The 20588-nt window shown below is 50.7% G+C and overlaps 2 long non-coding RNA genes across 2 annotated transcripts; both read right to left on the bottom strand.

The window, feature by feature from the left end:
• Positions 1 to 1473: 1473 nt before the first annotated feature.
• LOC136356830 (uncharacterized) lies at positions 1474 to 4163 on the bottom strand. Its single transcript, XR_010741855.1, has 3 exons — positions 4019 to 4163; positions 3391 to 3456; positions 1474 to 2106 (listed from the first exon to the last, which is right to left on the bottom strand). It is a non-coding gene; the product is annotated as an uncharacterized lncRNA (long non-coding RNA).
• Positions 4164 to 9352: 5189 nt separating this feature from the next.
• Positions 9353 to 11590, bottom strand: LOC136356818 (uncharacterized). The gene is made up of 3 exons (XR_010741831.1): positions 11446 to 11590; positions 10819 to 10884; positions 9353 to 9534 (listed from the first exon to the last, which is right to left on the bottom strand). It is a non-coding gene; the product is annotated as an uncharacterized lncRNA (long non-coding RNA).
• Between the last annotated feature and the right edge of the window lie 8998 nt (positions 11591 to 20588).

Consider the following 20588-nt stretch of genomic DNA (forward strand, 5'->3'; position numbering starts at 1 on the left):
TGCACCTTTTGGCTGACTCAGACTAGGTTGCGGTAGTGCAGTGATGCTTCCGTTCCAGAACTTCTCATGCTTCATATCTTCGGAGTCAACCTCAGACAAGTTACCACTTCACGTCATGCGTCAACACTAGCTTGTCATTACTAGGATACTATGCTTGTCATTTGCTTCTAACTCGCCATCAACTGTCTCATATTAGCTTTCCTGGTCTCCGGGTGATAGCTACTTCTGCTATTTGATGCAAGGGTCGATAACTTTACCTTTGAATTATGCTTCCCAAGAGAGCCAACTTATCCTACTTGTTATACTTTGACGTCTTCCCAAATGGCTTTACTGCTGGATTTGTTATTGTCTAATCATTACCCTGTCAAATCTGAGGCTTCGTTGTTAGAGGTGATCTTAATCTGACCTCTGTAGACTATCTTCGAACATATCACTTGGTTCATAACTGGGAATAGCTCCCACGAACAAGCAACTCAGATTCACTTTCTTTATGTTCAGTTTACTTTCCGCTATTCTCTTCCTGTTGTCATCAGTTAGCACTCAACGTATTCCTTTACACCTTTAACCTTGATGAGTTCTTTCCCGTTGGATCATCTCCCAGGACATGGCGTTGCCTGGTAACCGGTGCTTGCATTTTTCACTCCGTGTAGCATCTGATACCGAGTTGAAGATTTCACTCTTTGCCTTCATAGAAACACTTTTACCTAGGTCATCTTGCTTACTTAATGACAAGGTGACTGTTGCGGGCAATTACAATCAGGGGTCTTCCGTGAGCGATGCAGAGCATGTTTCTGTTTATCAATCACCTTTCGGCCTACTTCTTTCATGCTAGAGAACATCTTTGCCAATCTCTTTTATCAATCTTCTTTCGGCTTATCTCTAACAGGGGGTATTCTTTAATGTGGATTGCGGGCGCTTCTGGGGATGATGAGGTCCTTTGGCTTGCTGCCTTTCAGTGAAACCTTGAAGTGGTGCGTCAAAAGCTGCACTGACTACCTTCAGGGAAATACATTGCCTGCTATCCGTATCTATACCACTAGGGTTTAATTGCCGATGGTCATCTTTAGTGCTTCCTCGAGATGGGGAGCATCCAAATTGTTCTTCTGCCACATCACCTTTGACCTTTTTCTGATACCAGATAAACTAATTACCAACCATCGACTATTATGTTCTCAAATATTGATGTCTCCTGGATCTCCTTATCTGTTGGCAGGTATATCCGATCTTATCAATGTAGAGGTATGGCGGGTACCCTTCGGGGTTTCCTCCAACAATCCTTATCTTGATCTGTAAAAGGCGTATCCGAACTCCTATCCTCAACTACTGTCTCGTTGGCTTTTTAACCCAACACAGTTTAATTGTTTTTCTTTTCCATCCACAGGTTGGCTATTAACTCGAGGTTAGAATATAGTTCCTCTGACACGAGACCCTAGGTCTCCTTTGTCAGTAAACAATTATACACATGATCACATATCCGCATCTTTCAAACGAATCCTCATGGAACTTGTCTGTATTACACATTTCTCCCTCATTACATGAATACGAGGCACTGCTTTAAACAAAAAGGGACGGTGCTTAACATCGGTACATTGTATCCTCAACATGAATCATCTCTAAACATAACAAGCTCACTGTTTACAGTCATGATTATATTTATGAATTACATGATTGCTGCAAACTTTCGATTACACCATGATAAGTAGCGAACTGAAAACCACAAACATGGCTGCTCATTTTGATTCTGGAGAGATATAGCTGGCATTGTTCTAGTGACTGCATCCTTGATTGGTTCTGTGATGATGTGATAGGACTGCATAATGCTATCATTCACAGGAGAAGTGTCGCGACCGGGAAAATTGCCTTTTCCCGAACGCTAGTGTATTAATCCCCGTCCCAGGAAAAGCCGGGGTACACCATACAAACATGATATAAAAGACACATCTTTATTATATCGATAATATTTACATTATTACAAAGGCACTTAAGGCCTGACAATCAAAAATAAACAGCAGCGGACTAGCGGGCCTACGGCTCCATCTTCACAGGCGCTCAACTGGGGTATAAGCCAGGACTCCACCTAAGACCTCTCCTCCAAAGCTTCTCTTACTGAAGGGGGAAAAGATTGAGCAAGAATGAGTACAACCACAGTACTCAGCAAGCCACACCGGAGAATGCATGATTAATGCAAGGGAGTACAAGGAGATAATAATATAGGGGTTCAGTTTTGCAGTAAACAGCATTTAAAAGTCACTTAGTTGCCCAAAGCTATTTTATAAAGACGATCCTAGAGCTACACAGTGTTATTAAACAAGGCCGTGAACCCTCACGAACCTGCCTTAACCCAAGGCCTACGATGAATTGGACCGAACTGGCAACCCGACCTGGGTCCCAGCTCGTCCCAAGCCAACCCAGGCCAACCATTCCATATTTTAGTTGTTGAGCAAATTTTAAGAATTGAAACACTGACCTGGGTACATTGCTAGGCTTGCCCATATCCGAGGGCTCGGCTATTCGAATAGATTTACTCTGATCAGAGGTGTACATCTTTACCCACAAGACACCTCTCCCTCACGTGTTGCCACGTGCCACATACCACCACGGTATACGGACGGAAGACGTGACATAGTTTCCAACCCATCCTAGCCTTAGACAAGAGTACCGACCCAATCCTACCTACGGCCGGGATACCCGGGACAGGCAGGTAGAACTGAGCCCCTAGCATTGGGCACCAACCCTCCGCCGTATGACATCTCGACTACCGGGCCGCAGCTCGTGTAGCCTTCATTTGCCCTGGAGAATGTCCATCGAAGCCCGACTTCATCCATCTCCAATCCGTGTACTTTTGTTTATGACTAGACTGAGCCACAAACTAAGCCTTACCCATTAGACATGTGGAAGTACGGTAGTGCTTTGCAACAGAGGCCCGAGCTTTAGTCCTTATAGTGGCCGGGGTGCTACTTCCCATAACTGGCATGCACCCAAACCCCACCGAAAACAGGTTTTAGGGGTTTTGAAAGAGGAAGAGAGGTGTATGTCCAATTCCATCATAATCCAACAATTCCACAGTGTCCAAATGATATGAGAATTTCCCAAGTCTAAAGTTGTAAAAACCACCTAATGTTGCCTAATTAACCAGCGAAGCATCTACCTAAGTTCATACTAGTGGAACCATGAGTAGAGTGTCCACTAGTTGAGGTTTTGTTTAATCTAGGGTGAACAAGGTAATAACAATAACAATAACAATAATAATATGGTCGTAACAAAGATAAATAGGCATGGCTAAATAAAACAGTGACAACGCGGGAATTTAAATAAAGCGATAATGCAATAATTTAAATCAACATAATTTTATAAAATGGGATTCAATATGATCAAGATGATGTGTCTTGCCTTGCTCGCTTTCCCAAACGACGGCTTCAACTTCCACGAAGAGCGGATCTTCCGAAGCTGCGGCGTCTACACGACCAACGGAAAAAGAAAAAGACTTTTACTCTAATAAACTCCAAACAACAAGCAGGAACAAAGCACAAAAATGGGTTCTTTACTTCTTAAGGAAAAATTAGAGACTTGAACGGTCCAATTCCGAGTTCAAATGGCCAAGATATGGCCATTTGAAGTTTATATGCTCTTTAAATGGATATTTGCGAATTTCTTCATTTAAATTTTAATTAAAAAAAACGGATTATTGCGTCAGCCGAGGGAGGGGACGCGCGGACCGGGTCCACGGGGAGTGGGGCCCACGCGTCAGCCCCACGGTCCACGGTGGACCGGGCGCACGCGGCTGGCGGCGGTCGGCGCCGTGGGTCCCGCGCGTCAGCCGCACCCGCGGGCGCGGGCGGCTGACGGCCGGGCCCACTTGGCAGCCGCGAGGGCGCGCCCGAGGGCGGCCTCGCCGGCGCGGCCGACGGGAGCGACGCGCCCGCGCCCCGATGGTCACCGCCGGCGACCATCGGCGCGGCGGAGCGGCGCCCGAGAGAGAGGAGGGAAGGGGGAAGGCGAACGGCGGTCCTCGGCTCACCCCGGGACAACGACGACGACGAGAACGGCGGCCGGAGCGGAGGGAGACGGCGGCGCGGCTCGGGATGACGATGACGACGGTGCTCCGACGGTCGGCGAGCGAAACGGAGGCGCGGACGAGGTCGACGGCGATGCGGCGATGCCGAGGGAGGTGTCGCCGAGTCGGGAGGAGGAGCGGAGCGGCGGCGGCGGCTAACCGAAGCACGGCGGCGACGGCGGAGAGAAGGTGCTACGGCGCGAGCACGATTCCGACGGCGAGAGTGAGCGGCGAGCGGCGGAAACGAAAGAGCGGAGCTCGGGGAGGGTTTAAATAGCGCCGGGGGAAGGAAAGAGCGGCCGGAGAGGGAGGAATCGCGCGCGGAAGATTCGGCTCCATTGATTGCGCCGGCGACGATTACGGGCTTGATTCGAACGAATCCGAGGGAGAGAGAGAGGGGAAAGAGGGGGAAACGGGGGAGGGGAACGCGGGGATTAATTCCCCCCTCTTGATTGCACGCGGGGCGGACGGGAGCGGCGGGATTCGCGGCGGCGGCGGCGCTAGGGCACGGGCGCTGGCGGCGGGCGCGGCGAGAGGAGGGAGATGACAGGTGGGTCCCACCTGTCAGCGAGAGTGGCGGGCGGGCCCGCCTGTCAGCGGCGCGCGCGCGCGCGGGGAGCCGATGGGCCGCGGAGGAGAGGAGAGAGAGGGAGGGAGAGTTGGGCCGAGCCGGCCCAAGAGAGGAAGGGGGGGAAAGAAGACTTCTTTTAGGGTTTTTCTTTTTATAAACCTTTTCGACTTTGTTTATTTCTTTTCAATTATTATTTGTGCTCTGAAAATTCCACTAAAATTTGAGGGCTCCTTTTAGACCAAGGAGAATTTAACAAAAATTCTCCGGGTCACATTTGAATTTTTCTTGTACGTATTTTAAGGTTTGCCAATTTCTTTTCGAATTTTAATTAATTCTATTATTCCTTTTAGAAGATGATTTTTATTTTGGGATGAATTTATCAGGACGTGACAAATCCACCCCCCTTACAAGAATCTCGTCCCCGAGATTCGAGGAGGCTAGCAAGAAGATAGGTTGGGCGGTCTTCTCTTCTTGTCTGACTTCTTCCGTTGCGTCTTGACGAACTTCCAGCAAAACTTTACCACTCGGAACTGCTTGGCTTGACCTCCTGTTGCGGATGGAATCTTCTCTTCACCTGACTTGGACCAGGATGCACCTTTTGGCTGACTCAGACTAGGTTGCGGTAGTCCAGTGATGCTTCCGTTCCAGAACTTCTCATGATTCATATCTTCGGAGTCAACCTCAGACAAGTTACCACTTCACGTCATGCGTCAACACTAGCTTGTCATTACTAGGATACTATGTTTGTCATCATAAGAATATCATGCTTGTCATTCACTTCTAACTTGCCATCAACTGTCTCATATTAGCTTTCCTGGTCTCCGGTGCTAGGTACTTCTGCTATGCGATGCGAGGGTCAACCACTCTAACTATAAGTTATGCTTCCCAAGAGAACCAATTTATCCCACTTGACATACTTTGACGTCTCCCCAAATAGTCTTACTGCTGGACTTCTTATTGTCTGATCGTGATCCTGCCAGATCTGAAGCTTCGTTGTTAGAGGTGATCTTAATCTGACCTCTGTAGACTATCTTCGAACATATCACTTGGTTCATAACTGGGAATAGCTCCCACAAACAAGCAACTCAGATTCACTTTCTTTATGTTCAGTTTACTTTCCGCTATTCTCTTCATGTTGTCATCAGTTAGCACTCAACGTATTCCTTTACACCTTTAACCTTGATGAGTTCTTTCCCGTTGGATCATCTCCCAGGACGTGGCGTTGCCTGGTAACCGGTGCTTGCATTTTTCACTCCGTGTAGCATCTGATACCGAGTGGAAGATTTCACTCTTTGCCTTCATAGAAACACTTTTACCTAGGTCATCTTGCTTACTTAATGACAAGGTGACTGTTGCGGGGCAATTACAATCAGGGGTCTTCCGTGAGCGATGCAGAGCATGCTTCTGTTTATCAATCACCTTTCGGCCTACTTCTTTCATGCTAGAGAGCATCTTTGCCAATCCCTTTTATCAATCTTCTTTCGGCTTATCTCTAACAGGTGGTATTCTTTAATGTGGATTGCGGACGCTTCTGGGGACGATGAGGTCCTTTGGCTTGCTGCCTTTCGGTGAAACCTTGATGTGGTTCGTCAAAAAGCTGCACTGACTACCTTCAGGGAAATACATTGCCTGCTATCTGTATCTATACCACTAGGGTTTAATTGCCGATGGTCATCTTTAGTGCTTCCTCGAGATGGGGAGCATCCAAATTGTTCTTCTGCCACATCACCTTTGACCTTGTTCTGATACCAGGTAAACTAATTACCAACCATCGACTATTATGTTCTCAAATATTGATGTCTCCTGGATCTCCTTATCTGTTGGCAGGTATATCCGATCTTATCAACGTAGAGGCATGACGAGTACCCTTCGGGGTTTCCTCCAACAATCCTTATCTTGATCTGTAAAAGGCGTATCCGAACTCCTATCCTCAACTACTGTCTCGTTGGCTTTTTAACCCAACACAGTTTAATTGGTTTTCTTTTCCATCAACAGGTTGGTTATTAACTCGAGGTTGGAACACAGTTCCTCTGAAATGAGACCCTAGGTCTCCTATGTCAGTAAACAATTATACACATGATCACATATCCGCATCTTTCAAACGAATCCTCATGGAACTTGTCTGTATTACACATTTCTCCCTCATTACATGAATACGAGGCACTGCCTTAAACGAAAAGGGACGGTGCTTAACATCGGTACATTGTATCCTCAACATGAATCATCTCTAAACATAGCAAGCTCACTGTTTACAGACATGATTATATTTATGAATTTCATGATTGCTGCAAACTTTCGATTACACCATGATAAGTAGCGGACTGAAAACCACAAACATGGCTGCTCATTTTGATTCTGGAGAGATATAGCTGGCATTGTTCTAGTGACTGCATCCTTGATTGGTTCTGTGATGATGTGATAGGACTGCATAATGCTATCATTCACAGGAGAAGCTTCCTTCTGATTGTTGGTTGCAGCGGATGACGGTCTTCTGCTTGGTATCGCCCTCCGGAGGTTGATTGCCCTTGGCTCGGCCTGGAGTAGGTCGGGGAGAGACACAACTCCTTCCATCTACGACAATTCTTTGCTGAGGCTGTCGTTGCAGAGAATGGTTGCTAAGATTTATTGCCGAGTCAGGTGCAGCAGGTGGAGCATTGGTGCATTGTTTCTGCTATGGGTTCTGATTAACACGAGGCCTTACGGGTACGGCGTTTGCTCCAGTGACCACAATACGATTGGAATGTCTGCTTCGTGTAAATTGGCGAAAATGTGGAGGTCGGGGACAGTTTTTGGAGTAATGCCCTTCTCCACTGCAGTTGTGACAAACAATAACTTTCTTACACTCGGGTTCTTCATCTTGTACTTGATTTCTCAGCTGCTGTATTGGAGCTTCTAAAGGTACAACGCAGATACTGGCATCTGTCTTGTCAGCTGGTGGCTGGGGCTGAAATTGAGCATTGACACCTTGTGGTAGTGCACTCATTGGAATTGGAGCTGTTGCAACGCGGGCTATAGGACTGCTTCGGGATGCATGGATGACCATTCGTTGAGGAGCAAGCTTCTGATTGCAGGGAGTTGCGTGGACTGACGTGCCGGCAGCTATGTTTCTCGGTTTTGGGCACTTGTCGGCGAAATGACCCATTCCTTGACAATTGAAGCAACAGATATCTTCCCGGACTCGGCATTTTCTTTTCTCATTTTGATTCCTCTGTCCTGGCACTGGAGTTAGGCTGAAACTGTAATCTTGGCGAGGATTGGTGTTGCCTTGATGCTTCTCTCCGTTGAAACCGGCGGGTTGGTTAGCCATCTTCTTCGTCAGCAGAAAACTGAATTGACAATCTTTTGGTACATGATCAGTTCCTTCACAAAAGAAACAAGTGATCCTGCTCGTTGGACACCTGTCGGGTGGATGGTCTTCCTCACAATGAACGCATGTAGAGGCACACGAGCTGGCAACATGTCCGATTTCTCCACAACGAGAGCATGCCTTACGTTCCATTTTATCCTGGTTGAAACCTTGGGGAGATTTCTCATCTTCATCTTCTGAGGAGACTTGATCTGAATCTTCACTATCAGACACTCTACCTCCATTAGCTAAAAGATGCTCTGTCAACTGTGGTGCACCTCGGAAGGTGTTTCTTCTCTGACGTCTTGTCATTCCTGGTGGAGGCCATTCTGTGCTGGTAATGATCATCTTACGAACTTCACCTTCGGTTCGCATTGGTGCTTTTCTTTTCTGCTGAGGACAGTTCCTTGCGTAGTGCCCTTGCTCATCACACATAAAACAGATGATACTTGCTTCTTTTGGGTCAACATGTGGCATGGCATGAGGGGCCTTCTGGGATGTTGGCGGTGCGCTGACTTGTGGTGTGAGTGCTTGGACTGCCTCCAACTGCACCTGAGGTTGCATCTGACTCGGGTTCAAAATTGGCATCCGATGCTGCTGTAGTATCTCTATAAGCAATTTGTTCTGGTTAATCAGGTGTTGGACCACTGCCGCACAACTGGTGTCTTGTGCTTCATTCACTCGGGAGCTTGAGGTACCAATGTCCTGACTCCTGACCTTATTGCCTTTCTCATTGTCAGCCATCTGTTGCAAAGGTTTGGAGAGGGAGAGAGGGAAAACGAAGGGGAGAGACAGATTAGAAACTAAGGATAGGACCTTAACAGATCTAAGTCTTTTGCTGTTATGATGTATGTTAGGCTTATTCTGCAAGTTGATTAAGCAAACAACCTAGCATGGTTACATCACCACCCACCGATGCAAACCACGCGCTACACACACAAGCAAGGAAACACACGACAAACGAAACACTAGAGGGTGGCTTAGGTTCTGCGACGGGTTCTCCAAGATCTTCACTCCTGCTTCACAGCCGGCTTCACTGCTTCCTCCACTTCACTCGCAGATCCTGCAGTCTTCTGGAACTTCGGCAAACAACTGACGATGTCCTCTTCTTCACTGACCTGACCATCTAGTACTAGTTGAAAATCCGAAGAAGGAAGAACGGAGTAAACCTTTTGCAAAAAGCATTGGGGGAAGGAGAAAAGAGGAACTTTCGCAAATAATTTTTATTTATAAAATATGTCCTTAGGTTTTATCCACTTGGCTTTTCCTACAGTCGAGATGGCTCTGATACCAGCTTGTCGCGACCGGGAAAATTGCCTTTTCCCGAACGCTAGTGTATTAATCCCCGTCCCAGGAAAAGCCGGGGTACACCATACAAACATGATATAAAAGACACATCTTTATTATATCGATAATATTTACATTATTACAAAGGCACTTAAGGCCTGACAATCAAAAATAAACAGCAGCGGACTAGCGGGCCTACGGCTCCATCTTCACAGGCGCTCAACTGGGGTATAAGCCAGGACTCCACCTAAGACCTCTCCTCCAAAGCTTCTCTTACTGAAGGGGGAAAAGATTGAGCAAGAATGAGTACAACCACAGTACTCAGCAAGCCACACCGGAGAATGCATGATTAATGCAAGGGAGTACAAGGAGATAATAATATAGGGGTTCAGTTTTGCAGTAAACAGCATTTAAAAGTCACTTAGTTGCCCAAAGCTATTTTATAAAGACGATCCTAGAGCTACACAGTGTTATTAAACAAGGCCGTGAACCCTCACGAACCTGCCTTAACCCAAGGCCTACGATGAATTGGACCGAACTGGCAACCCGACCTGGGTCCCAGCTCGTCCCAAGCCAACCCAGGCCAACCATTCCATATTTTAGTTGTTGAGCAAATTTTAAGAATTGAAACACTGACCTGGGTACATTGCTAGGCTTGCCCATATCCGAGGGCTCGGCTATTCGAATAGATTTACTCTGATCAGAGGTGTACATCTTTACCCACAAGACACCTCTCCCTCACGTGTTGCCACGTGCCACATACCACCACGGTATACGGACGGAAGACGTGACATAGTTTCCAACCCATCCTAGCCTTAGACAAGAGTACCGACCCAATCCTACCTACGGCCGGGATACCCGGGACAGGCAGGTAGAACTGAGCCCCTAGCATTGGGCACCAACCCTCCGCCGTATGACATCTCGACTACCGGGCCGCAGCTCGTGTAGCCTTCATTTGCCCTGGAGAATGTCCATCGAAGCCCGACTTCATCCATCTCCAATCCGTGTACTTTTGTTTATGACTAGACTGAGCCACAAACTAAGCCTTACCCATTAGACATGTGGAAGTACGGTAGTGCTTTGCAACAGAGGCCCGAGCTTTAGTCCTTATAGTGGCCGGGGTGCTACTTCCCATAACTGGCATGCACCCAAACCCCACCGAAAACAGGTTTTAGGGGTTTTGAAAGAGGAAGAGAGGTGTATGTCCAATTCCATCATAATCCAACAATTCCACAGTGTCCAAATGATATGAGAATTTCCCAAGTCTAAAGTTGTAAAAACCACCTAATGTTGCCTAATTAACCAGCGAAGCATCTACCTAAGTTCATACTAGTGGAACCATGAGTAGAGTGTCCACTAGTTGAGGTTTTGTTTAATCTAGGGTGAACAAGGTAATAACAATAACAATAACAATAATAATATGGTCGTAACAAAGATAAATAGGCATGGCTAAATAAAACAGTGACAACGCGGGAATTTAAATAAAGCGATAATGCAATAATTTAAATCAACATAATTTTATAAAATGGGATTCAATATGATCAAGATGATGTGTCTTGCCTTGCTCGCTTTCCCAAACGACGGCTTCAACTTCCACGAAGAGCGGATCTTCCGAAGCTGCGGCGTCTACACGACCAACGGAAAAAGAAAAAGACTTTTACTCTAATAAACTCCAAACAACAAGCAGGAACAAAGCACAAAAATGGGTTCTTTACTTCTTAAGGAAAAATTAGAGACTTGAACGGTCCAATTCCGAGTTCAAATGGCCAAGATATGGCCATTTGAAGTTTATATGCTCTTTAAATGGATATTTGCGAATTTCTTCATTTAAATTTTAATTAAAAAAACGGATTATTGCGTCAGCCGAGGGAGGGGACGCGCGGACCGGGTCCACGGGGAGTGGGGCCCACGCGTCAGCCCCACGGTCCACGGTGGACCGGGCGCACGCGGCTGGCGGCGGTCGGCGCCGTGGGTCCCGCGCGTCAGCCGCACCCGCGGGCGCGGGCGGCTGACGGCCGGGCCCACTTGGCAGCCGCGAGGGCGCGCCCGAGGGCGGCCTCGCCGGCGCGGCCGACGGGAGCGACGCGCCCGCGCCCCGATGGTCACCGCCGGCGACCATCGGCGCGGCGGAGCGGCGCCCGAGAGAGAGGAGGGAAGGGGGAAGGCGAACGGCGGTCCTCGGCTCACCCCGGGACAACGACGACGACGAGAACGGCGGCCGGAGCGGAGGGAGACGGCGGCGCGGCTCGGGATGACGATGACGACGGTGCTCCGACGGTCGGCGAGCGAAACGGAGGCGCGGACGAGGTCGACGGCGATGCGGCGATGCCGAGGGAGGTGTCGCCGAGTCGGGAGGAGGAGCGGAGCGGCGGCGGCGGCTAACCGAAGCACGGCGGCGACGGCGGAGAGAAGGTGCTACGGCGCGAGCACGATTCCGACGGCGAGAGTGAGCGGCGAGCGGCGGAAACGAAAGAGCGGAGCTCGGGGAGGGTTTAAATAGCGCCGGGGGAAGGAAAGAGCGGCCGGAGAGGGAGGAATCGCGCGCGGAAGATTCGGCTCCATTGATTGCGCCGGCGACGATTACGGGCTTGATTCGAACGAATCCGAGGGAGAGAGAGAGGGGAAAGAGGGGGAAACGGGGGAGGGGAACGCGGGGATTAATTCCCCCCTCTTGATTGCACGCGGGGCGGACGGGAGCGGCGGGATTCGCGGCGGCGGCGGCGCTAGGGCACGGGCGCTGGCGGCGGGCGCGGCGAGAGGAGGGAGATGACAGGTGGGTCCCACCTGTCAGCGAGAGTGGCGGGCGGGCCCGCCTGTCAGCGGCGCGCGCGCGCGCGGGGAGCCGATGGGCCGCGGAGGAGAGGAGAGAGAGGGAGGGAGAGTTGGGCCGAGCCGGCCCAAGAGAGGAAGGGGGGGAAAGAAGACTTCTTTTAGGGTTTTTCTTTTTATAAACCTTTTCGACTTTGTTTATTTCTTTTCAATTATTATTTGTGCTCTGAAAATTCCACTAAAATTTGAGGGCTCCTTTTAGACCAAGGAGAATTTAACAAAAATTCTCCGGGTCACATTTGAATTTTTCTTGTACGTATTTTAAGGTTTGCCAATTTCTTTTCGAATTTTAATTAATTCTATTATTCCTTTTAGAAGATGATTTTTATTTTGGGATGAATTTATCAGGACGTGACAAGAAGCTTCCTTCTGATTGCTGGTTGAAGCGGATGACGGTCTTCTGCTTGGTATCGCCCTCCGGAGGTCGATTGCCCTTTGCTTGGCCTGGAGTAGGTCGGGGAGAGACACAACTTCTTCCATCGACGACAATTCTTTGCTGGGGCTGAAAGTGAGCATTGACACCTTGTGGTAATGCACTCGCTGGAGTTGGAGCTGTTGCAACGCGGGCCATAGGACTGCTTTGGGATGCATGGATGACAATTCGCTGAGGAGCAAGCTTCTGATTGCAGGGAGCTGCGTGGACTGACGTGCTGGCAGCTATGTTTCTCGGTTTTGGGCACTTGTCGGCGAAATGACCCATTCCTTGACAATTGAAGCAACAGATATCTTCCCGGACTCGGCATTTTCTTTTCTCATTTTGATTCCTCTGTCCTGGCACTGGAGTGAGGCTGAAACTGTAATCTTGGCGGGGATTTGTGTTGCCTTGATGCTTCTCTCCGTTGGAACTGGCGGGTTGGTTGGCCATCTTCTTCGTCAGCAGAAAACTGAATTGACAATCTTTTGGTACATGATCAGTTCCTTCACAAAAGAAACAAGTGATCCTGCTCATGGGGCATTCACCGGGTGGATGGTCTTCCTCACAATGAAAGCAGGTAGTGGCACACGAGCTGGCAACATGACCGACTTCTCCACAACGAGAGCATGCCTTACGTTCCATTTCATCTTCATCATCTGAGGAGACTTGATCTGAATCTTCACTATCAGACACTCTACCTCCATTAGCTAAAAGATGCTCTGTCAACTGTTGTGCACCTCGGAAGGAATTTCTTCTCTGATGTTTTGTCATTCCTGGTGGAGGCCATTCTGTGCTGGTAATGATCATCTTACGGACTTCATCTTCGGTTCGCATTGGTGCTTTTCTTTTCTGCTGAGGACAGTTCCTTGCATAGTGCCCTTGCTCATCACACATAAAACAGATGATACTTGCTTCTTTTGGGTCAACATGTGGCATGGCATGAGGGGCCTTCTGGGGTGTTGGCGGTGCGCTGACTTGTGGTGTGAGTGCTTGGACTGCCTCCAACTGCACTTGAGGTTGCATCTGACTCGGGTTCAAAATTGGCATCCGATGCTGCTGTAGTATCTCTATAAGCAATTGGTTCTGGTTAATCAGGTGTTGGACCACTGCCACACAACTGGTGTCTGGTGCTTCATTCACTCGGGAGCTTGAGGTACCAATGTCCTGACTTCTGACCTTATTGCCTTTCTCATTGTCAGCCATCTGTTGCAAAGGTTTGGAGAGGGAGAGAGGGAAAACGAAGGGGAGAGACAGATTAGAAACTAAGGATAGGACCTTAACAGATCTAAGTCTTTTGCTGTTATGATGTATGTTAGGCTTATTCTGCAAGTTGATTAAGCAAACAACCTAACATGGTTACATCACAACCCACCGATGCAAACCACGCGCTACACACACAAGCAAGAAACACACGACTAACGACACTACCCTAGAGGGTGGCTTAGGTTCTGCGACGGGTTCTCCAAGATCTTCACTCCTGCTTCACAGCTGGCTTCACTGCTTCCTTCGCTTCGCTAGCGGATCCTGCAGTCTTCCGGAGCTTCGGCAAACAACTGACGACATCTTCTTCTTCGCAAAGCTGACCATCTAGTACTTAGTTGAAATCCGAAGAAGGAAGAAGGGAGTAAACATTCTGCAAATAGCATTAGGGGAAGGAGAAAAAGGAACTTTCGCAAATAGCTTTATTTATAAAATATGTCCTTAGGTTTTATCCACTTGGCTTATCCTACAGTCGAGATGGCTCTGATACCAGCTTGTCACGACCGGAAATCACCCAACAGGCGTTCCCGACGTGCGTGTATTATTCCTTGTCCCAGGAGGCAAGGTACACCCAAAAGTTGATACAATACAGAGTTTAACAAGCGGAAGCGTATATAAAATTATTACACGGGCAACGAAGGCCCAGCACACACAAAGACAACGAAAAACAGCGGAAGACTAGGGCGACGACCACAGGCGCTTGACGGCAGGCACGAGCTAGACACCAAAGCCTTCATCTTCCAGGAACTCCTCATCTGGGCTTGGGAAAATTAAGCAAGACTGAGTACAACCACCGTACTCAACAAGACACACCCACAAATGCAGAATAAATGCAAGGGAGTACAAAGGAATTATAACATAAAGGGTTAGGGTTGCAGTAAACAGCATTTAAAGACGTTTAGTTGCTCAAAGCTACTTTGTAAACACGATCCTAGAACTATCCAATATTATTAATCAAGGCCGTGAACCCTCACGAACCTGCCTTAACCCAAGGCCTACGATGATTCGGACCGAACTGGCAACCCGACCTGGGTTCCAGCTCGTCCCAAGCCAACCCAGGCCAACCATTCCATATTTTAGTTGTTGAGCAAATTTTAAGAATTAAAACACTGACTTGGGTACATTGCTAGGCTTGCCCATATCCGAGGGCTCGGCTATTCGAATAGATTATACTCTGATCAGAGGTGTACATCTTTACCCACAAGACACATCTTCCTCACGTGTTGCCACGTGCCACATACCACCTCGGTATACGGACGGAAGACGTGACATAGTTTCCAACCCATCCTAGCCTTAGACAAGAGTACCGACCCAATCCTACCTACGGCCGGGATACCCGGGACAGGCAGGCAGAACTGAGCCCCTAGCATTGGGCACCAACCCTCCGCCGTATGACATCTCGACTACCGGGCCGCAGCTCGTGTAGCCTTCATTTGCCCTGGAGAATGTCCATCGACGCCCGACTTCATCCATCTCCAATCCGTGTACTTTTGTTTATGACTAGACTGAGCCACAAACTAAGCCTTACCCATTAGACATGTGGAAGTACGGTAGTGCTTTGCAACAGAGGCCCGAGCTTAATCCTTATAGTGGCCGGGGTGCTACTTCCCACAACTGGCATGCACCCAAACCCCACCGAAAACAGGTTTTAGGGGTTTTGAAAGGGGAAGAGAGGTGTGTGTCCAATTCCAACATAAGCCAACCATTCCATAGTGTCCAAATGATATGAGAATTCCCAAAGTCTAAAGTTGTAAAACCACCTAATGTTGTCCTATTAATCAGCGAAGCATCTACCTAAATTCATACTAGTGGAACCATAAATAGAGTGTCCACTAGTTGGGGTTTTGTTTATTCTAGGGTGAACAAGGTAATAATAACAATAGCAATAATAATGGTCATAACAAAGGTAAATAGGCATGGCTAAATAAAACAGTGATAACGCGGGAATTTAAATAAAGCGATAATGCATTAATTTAAATTAAAATAATTTTGTAAACTGGGATTTCAATATGCTCAAGGATGATGCGACTTGCCTTGCTCACTTTCCCAAACGCCGGCTTCAACTTCCACGAAGGGCGGATCTTCCGAAGCTGCAGCGTCTACACGACCAACGGAAAAGAAAAAGGCTTTAACACTAAATAACTCCACATAACAGCAGAAACAAAGCACAAAAATGGGTTCTTTACATCTTAAGGAAAAATTAGAGACTTGAACGGTCCAATTCCGAGTTCAAATGGCCAAGATATGGCCCTTTGAAGTTTATATGCTCTTTAAATGGATATTTACGAATTTCTTCATTTAATTTTCAATTAAAAAATCCCATTTATTGCGTCAGCCGAGGGAGGGGACGCGCGGACCGGGTCCACGGGGGTGGGGGCCCACGCGTCAGCCGCTCGGTCCACGGGGGACCGGGCGCACGCGGCTGGCGGCGGTCGGCGCCGTGGGTCCCGCGCGTCAGCCGCACCCGCGGGCGCGGGCGGCTGACGGCCGGGCCCACTTGGCAGCCGCGAGGGCGCGCCCGAGGGCGGCCTCGCCGGCACGGCCAACGGGAGCGGCGCGCCCGCGCCCCGATGGTCGCCGCCGGCGACCAACGGCGCGGCGGAGCGGCACCCGAGAGAGAGGAGGGAAGGGGGAAACGAACGGAGCGGTCCACGGCTCACCCCAAGACGGCGAAGGCGGTGGAAACGGCGGACGGAGCGGAGGAAGACGGCGGCGCGGCTCGGGATGACGATGACGACGGTGCTCCGGCGGTCGACGGTCGAAGCGGAGCGGCGGACGGGGTCGGCGACCACTCGGCGAAGCGGACGGAGGTGTCGCCGAGTAAGGAGGAAGTCCGGAGCGGCGGCGGCGGCGGAACGGAGCTCGGCGGCGACGGCGGAGAGAGCGGAGCACGGCGCGAGCACGAATCCGACGGCGAGAGCGAGCGGCGAGCGGCGGAAACGGAAGAGCGGATCTCGGGCAACGTTTTTATAGCGTCGGGAGGGAGAGAGGGCGGCCGAGGAGGAAGGAAACCGGCCGCGGGGATTTCGGCCGCCATTGATTGCGCCGGCGACGAATGCGGGCACGATTCGAACGAATCCGAGGGAGAGAGAGAGGGAAAAGAGGGGGAAACGGGAGAGGGAAACGCGGGGAGTAATTCCCCCCTCATTAAGGCGCGCGGGGAAGGCGGGATGCGGCGGATTCAGCGGCGGCGGCGGCGCTAGGGCACGGGCGGGCGGCGGGCGCGGCGCGGGGTTGGGGATGACAGGTGGGTCCCACCCGTCAGCGAGAGTGGCGGGCGGGCCCGCCTGTCAGCGGCGCGCGCGCGCGGGGGAGCCGATGGGCCGCGGGGGAAGAGAGAGAGAGGGAGGGACTGGGCCGAGCCGGCCCAAGAAGGAAGGGGGGGAAAAGAGGACTTCTTTTAGGGTTTTTCTTTTTATAAACCTTTTCAACTTTGTTTATTTCTTTTCAATTATTATTTGTGCTCTGAAAATTCCACTAAAATTTGAGGGCTCCTTTTAGACCAAGGAGAATTTAACAAAAATTCTCCGGGTCACATTTGAATTTTTCTTGTACGTATTTTAGTGTTTGCCAATTTCTTTTCGAATTTTAATTAATTCTATTATTCCTTTTAGAAGATGATTTTTATTTCGGGATGAATTTATCAGGACGTGACACATGGTTCCGTCTCCCCCGTCTTGCGGAGCCGTTTCTTCTTGCGCTCCCCCTCGGGCTGCGACGTCGGCGCGGCCCCCTCCGGGCGCCGACTGCTGGCACGCGCCGCCCCGCCCCCTCGGGGAGGAGATGGGGAAGGTGTTCCTCCCAACTTCCTCTTCCCCTGGGCGTCGGCAGGGCGGCTGCTCCCCGAGCCCCCGACGCGGGGCCCAGAAGCACGACCCCCTCCTGGGGCAGATTGTTCCCCCCGGCGGCGCTCGCCCGCGCCGTCGTGGCCCTTAGGGGCTCTCTCCTCTGAGGCCCCGACCCCCATCATAATGGTAAGAATGGAGGCGCGGTCGGGATCGCTGCAGAGGGGGAGGATCTCCTGAGGAATGCGAGACGCCTCCACGGAGCTAAGATTCAGCACCCTTTGGACCACGATCTTGAAGTCCTCGGGAGCCCAATCCCATCTAGCTCCCTGGTGGGTCCGCATGTAGTCTTCAGGCCCAGTGTACTCCCAGGCGCTCCGGGCGCGCCGTTGGAGCGGCGCAATCCGGCGACGGAGGTAATCGCCGTACACCATGGCCCCGGTGAGCCCCTGGGATCGCAGGCCCGCCAGGCGGTCGAGGACGGCGTCGTAGTCCTCCCCCAGATCTACCGGCGCCCGCCAGCTGGAGACCTGCGCCGGGGGCTGGCTTGGAAGTCGGAGGCGCGCTTCGTTGGCAAGGGGAGTGTAGAACCAGTCGCTCTTCCAGTCGTCCCACTTCTTGCGGAGGACGCAGGGGATGTAGCGGTTCAACACCGGCCCCCGCGGCTGGAAGTAGCAGCCGCCAACCACCGACGGCGGTGACACCGACTGCACGGTGAAGAACCACCGGAACAGCTGAAGAGAGGGGCGTACCCCAATGAACATCTCGCACAGGTGCGCGAAGATGGCCAATGTCATCACCGCATTGGGGGTGAGGTGCGCCATCTGGAGATCGTAGAACTCCAGGACATCCATGAAGAAAGAAGAAAATGGCAGGACCAGCCCAGCCATTGCGAAGGGGAGGAAGAAGATGGACCGCCCCGGGTAGTCTGGTGCCGGGCGCCCCTCGCCCAGCATCACTATCTCCCGACCGGTGGCGGACTCCGGCATGAAGCGGCGCGGCAGTCCGGCGTGCCTCTCGCTCACGATGCGGGAAGGCGGTAGTACACTGCCGTCGAGCAGAGCAGAGCCCCGTGCCATGGCGGTGGAGGAAGAGATGATTGAGAACGAGCGCGTGTGGCGAAAGTAGGGCGTAGCAGAGAAAGAGTTAGAGCTCAGGCGGCGAAGGCAAGAGGAACAATGGCGAAAGGAAGGAAGCAAATCCTTTTCTCGATGCTTTTATACCCTTGCCATCGCTGGGCCTGGCTCCTCGTTTCTCGCGCCCACTACCTCGCTCCCTCGTATCTCGCTATCTCGCTCCCTCGTTTCCCGTGCCCACGCTTCCACTAATCCCATTCGCCCGCTTACGGCGCATGAAGTGGATATGCGGTTGTGGCAATCAAAATGGATTGTATCGTGCGCGCGTTAATTACGCTCGCCGACCGAAGCGGCGTTACCGTATCTCCGGGCAAGACCAATCTGCTCACCCAGATTCGCGCGCTGCTCAAGTGGTGTGGCAGTCTTGAATAGACCGCCCATTATGGGCAACCAAAGTTACCAATACCAATGTGCATGGATTGAGACCGTTGGGTATTTTGCCCAACTACGGAGACCGGTCCCACCTGTCACCAGGCTTTAGGGGTGGCGTCACACCTGACCGCTTCCCTTGGGAAGGGAAATTGCTCTGGCATAACGCCGGGGGCTACTGTCGGTGATATGGGACCGGGAGTATCATGACCAGAGGCTTGAGGCAGACGCAATCGCCCACGTGGCCTGGCACCTTCGGGGACGTCGGGCCCGAGGGTGAGGTGTCCGCCCTCCTCCTGATTTCCCCCGAGGGGGGGGTCGGGTTGCGCTTACCCCGGCCCCGAGGGCCGAGGCACCCCGACCCCTTAAGGAAGTCTGCGCCACATATATGGGATAAGTGAGCACAGCTGTGCTCACCTGACAGCATTTATTGCAGTCTGGTCAAGCGTGTCACGCTGCATGCAACGCAGTACAGCGCGTTCCTTTATCCGGTCTGTGACCAGTCACAGACCGGTCAGATCACGGGTTAGGTGGCGGCTGGCGGTCTGACGCACGTCTTGCCCCATCCCGTCAAGACGAAAGCCTCTAGGCACTCGTCTCAAGCCGGAGCTAGCGTGTTATCTCTTAGAGATGGCACGTTAGCCCTGGTCAGATTTATACCAGGCTTCATCCTAACCATTACAGGCAAGGTGTTACACGAAGAAGGGCAAACATGCACGTTGTTAAGCTAACGCATGGTGGACAAGAATGACCGGTCTGGCACTGGTCGCGTCATCGACAGACAGCCACGGTCCCGCGTCATCTCTGTCTTCGGGGGAGATGGGGGTAGGTGTGGGCTGTCCCATCAGAAGGGCTCCCGGATGGAAACCGTACCGATCTCCGCCCATTAAAGAGAAAAAGAACAGTCCAGTTTGGAAAGAGAAAGGTGCATGTGGTATCCCCTTGAGATATAAAAGGAGGACCTTGCCCATTTAGAAGGGGGACTTTTCCCTTTTAGAAGACGGAGGGGAAAGGAAGTTAATCCTTGGTAACTTGTCCGTACACAAATCCACAAAAACACAGGAGTAGGGTATTACGCTTCGCAGCGGCCCGAACCTGTATACATCGCCGTGTCTCGTGTGTCTTGCGGGCGGTTGATCTTTCCACATACAGAGAGAGAAAGAGAGCTTGGGATTGCACCCTAAGCCCCTGGTCGAACCGGCAAAGGGGGGCTTGCGCAGTCTCCCGGTGAGGGGCCACGAGCTCCGTCAAGGTGAAACAACACCCGATTTAAACTAGTGAAACATTTTCGATCTACTTAGTGAAACAATTCCGATATACCTGATGGAACATCGTGCAATATTTAAAAATAATTCAATAATAAGCTTAAAAAAATTTCGTCGAAATATATCCATGTGTGGTTTTGTTTTGAAAATTTAATTGCAACGAATTTAATGATGCAATCGAATCATGATTTGGATAAGTAATTTAAGAGAAAAATCAGTTTAAAATAGTTTTGCACGTAAATCGGGTGCGTCCGATTTTTCTCCAAACCAA

This window comes from Oryza sativa, chromosome 6, assembly GCF_034140825.1.
Source record: "Oryza sativa Japonica Group chromosome 6, ASM3414082v1".
Classification (NCBI taxonomy): domain Eukaryota; kingdom Viridiplantae; phylum Streptophyta; class Magnoliopsida; order Poales; family Poaceae; genus Oryza; species Oryza sativa.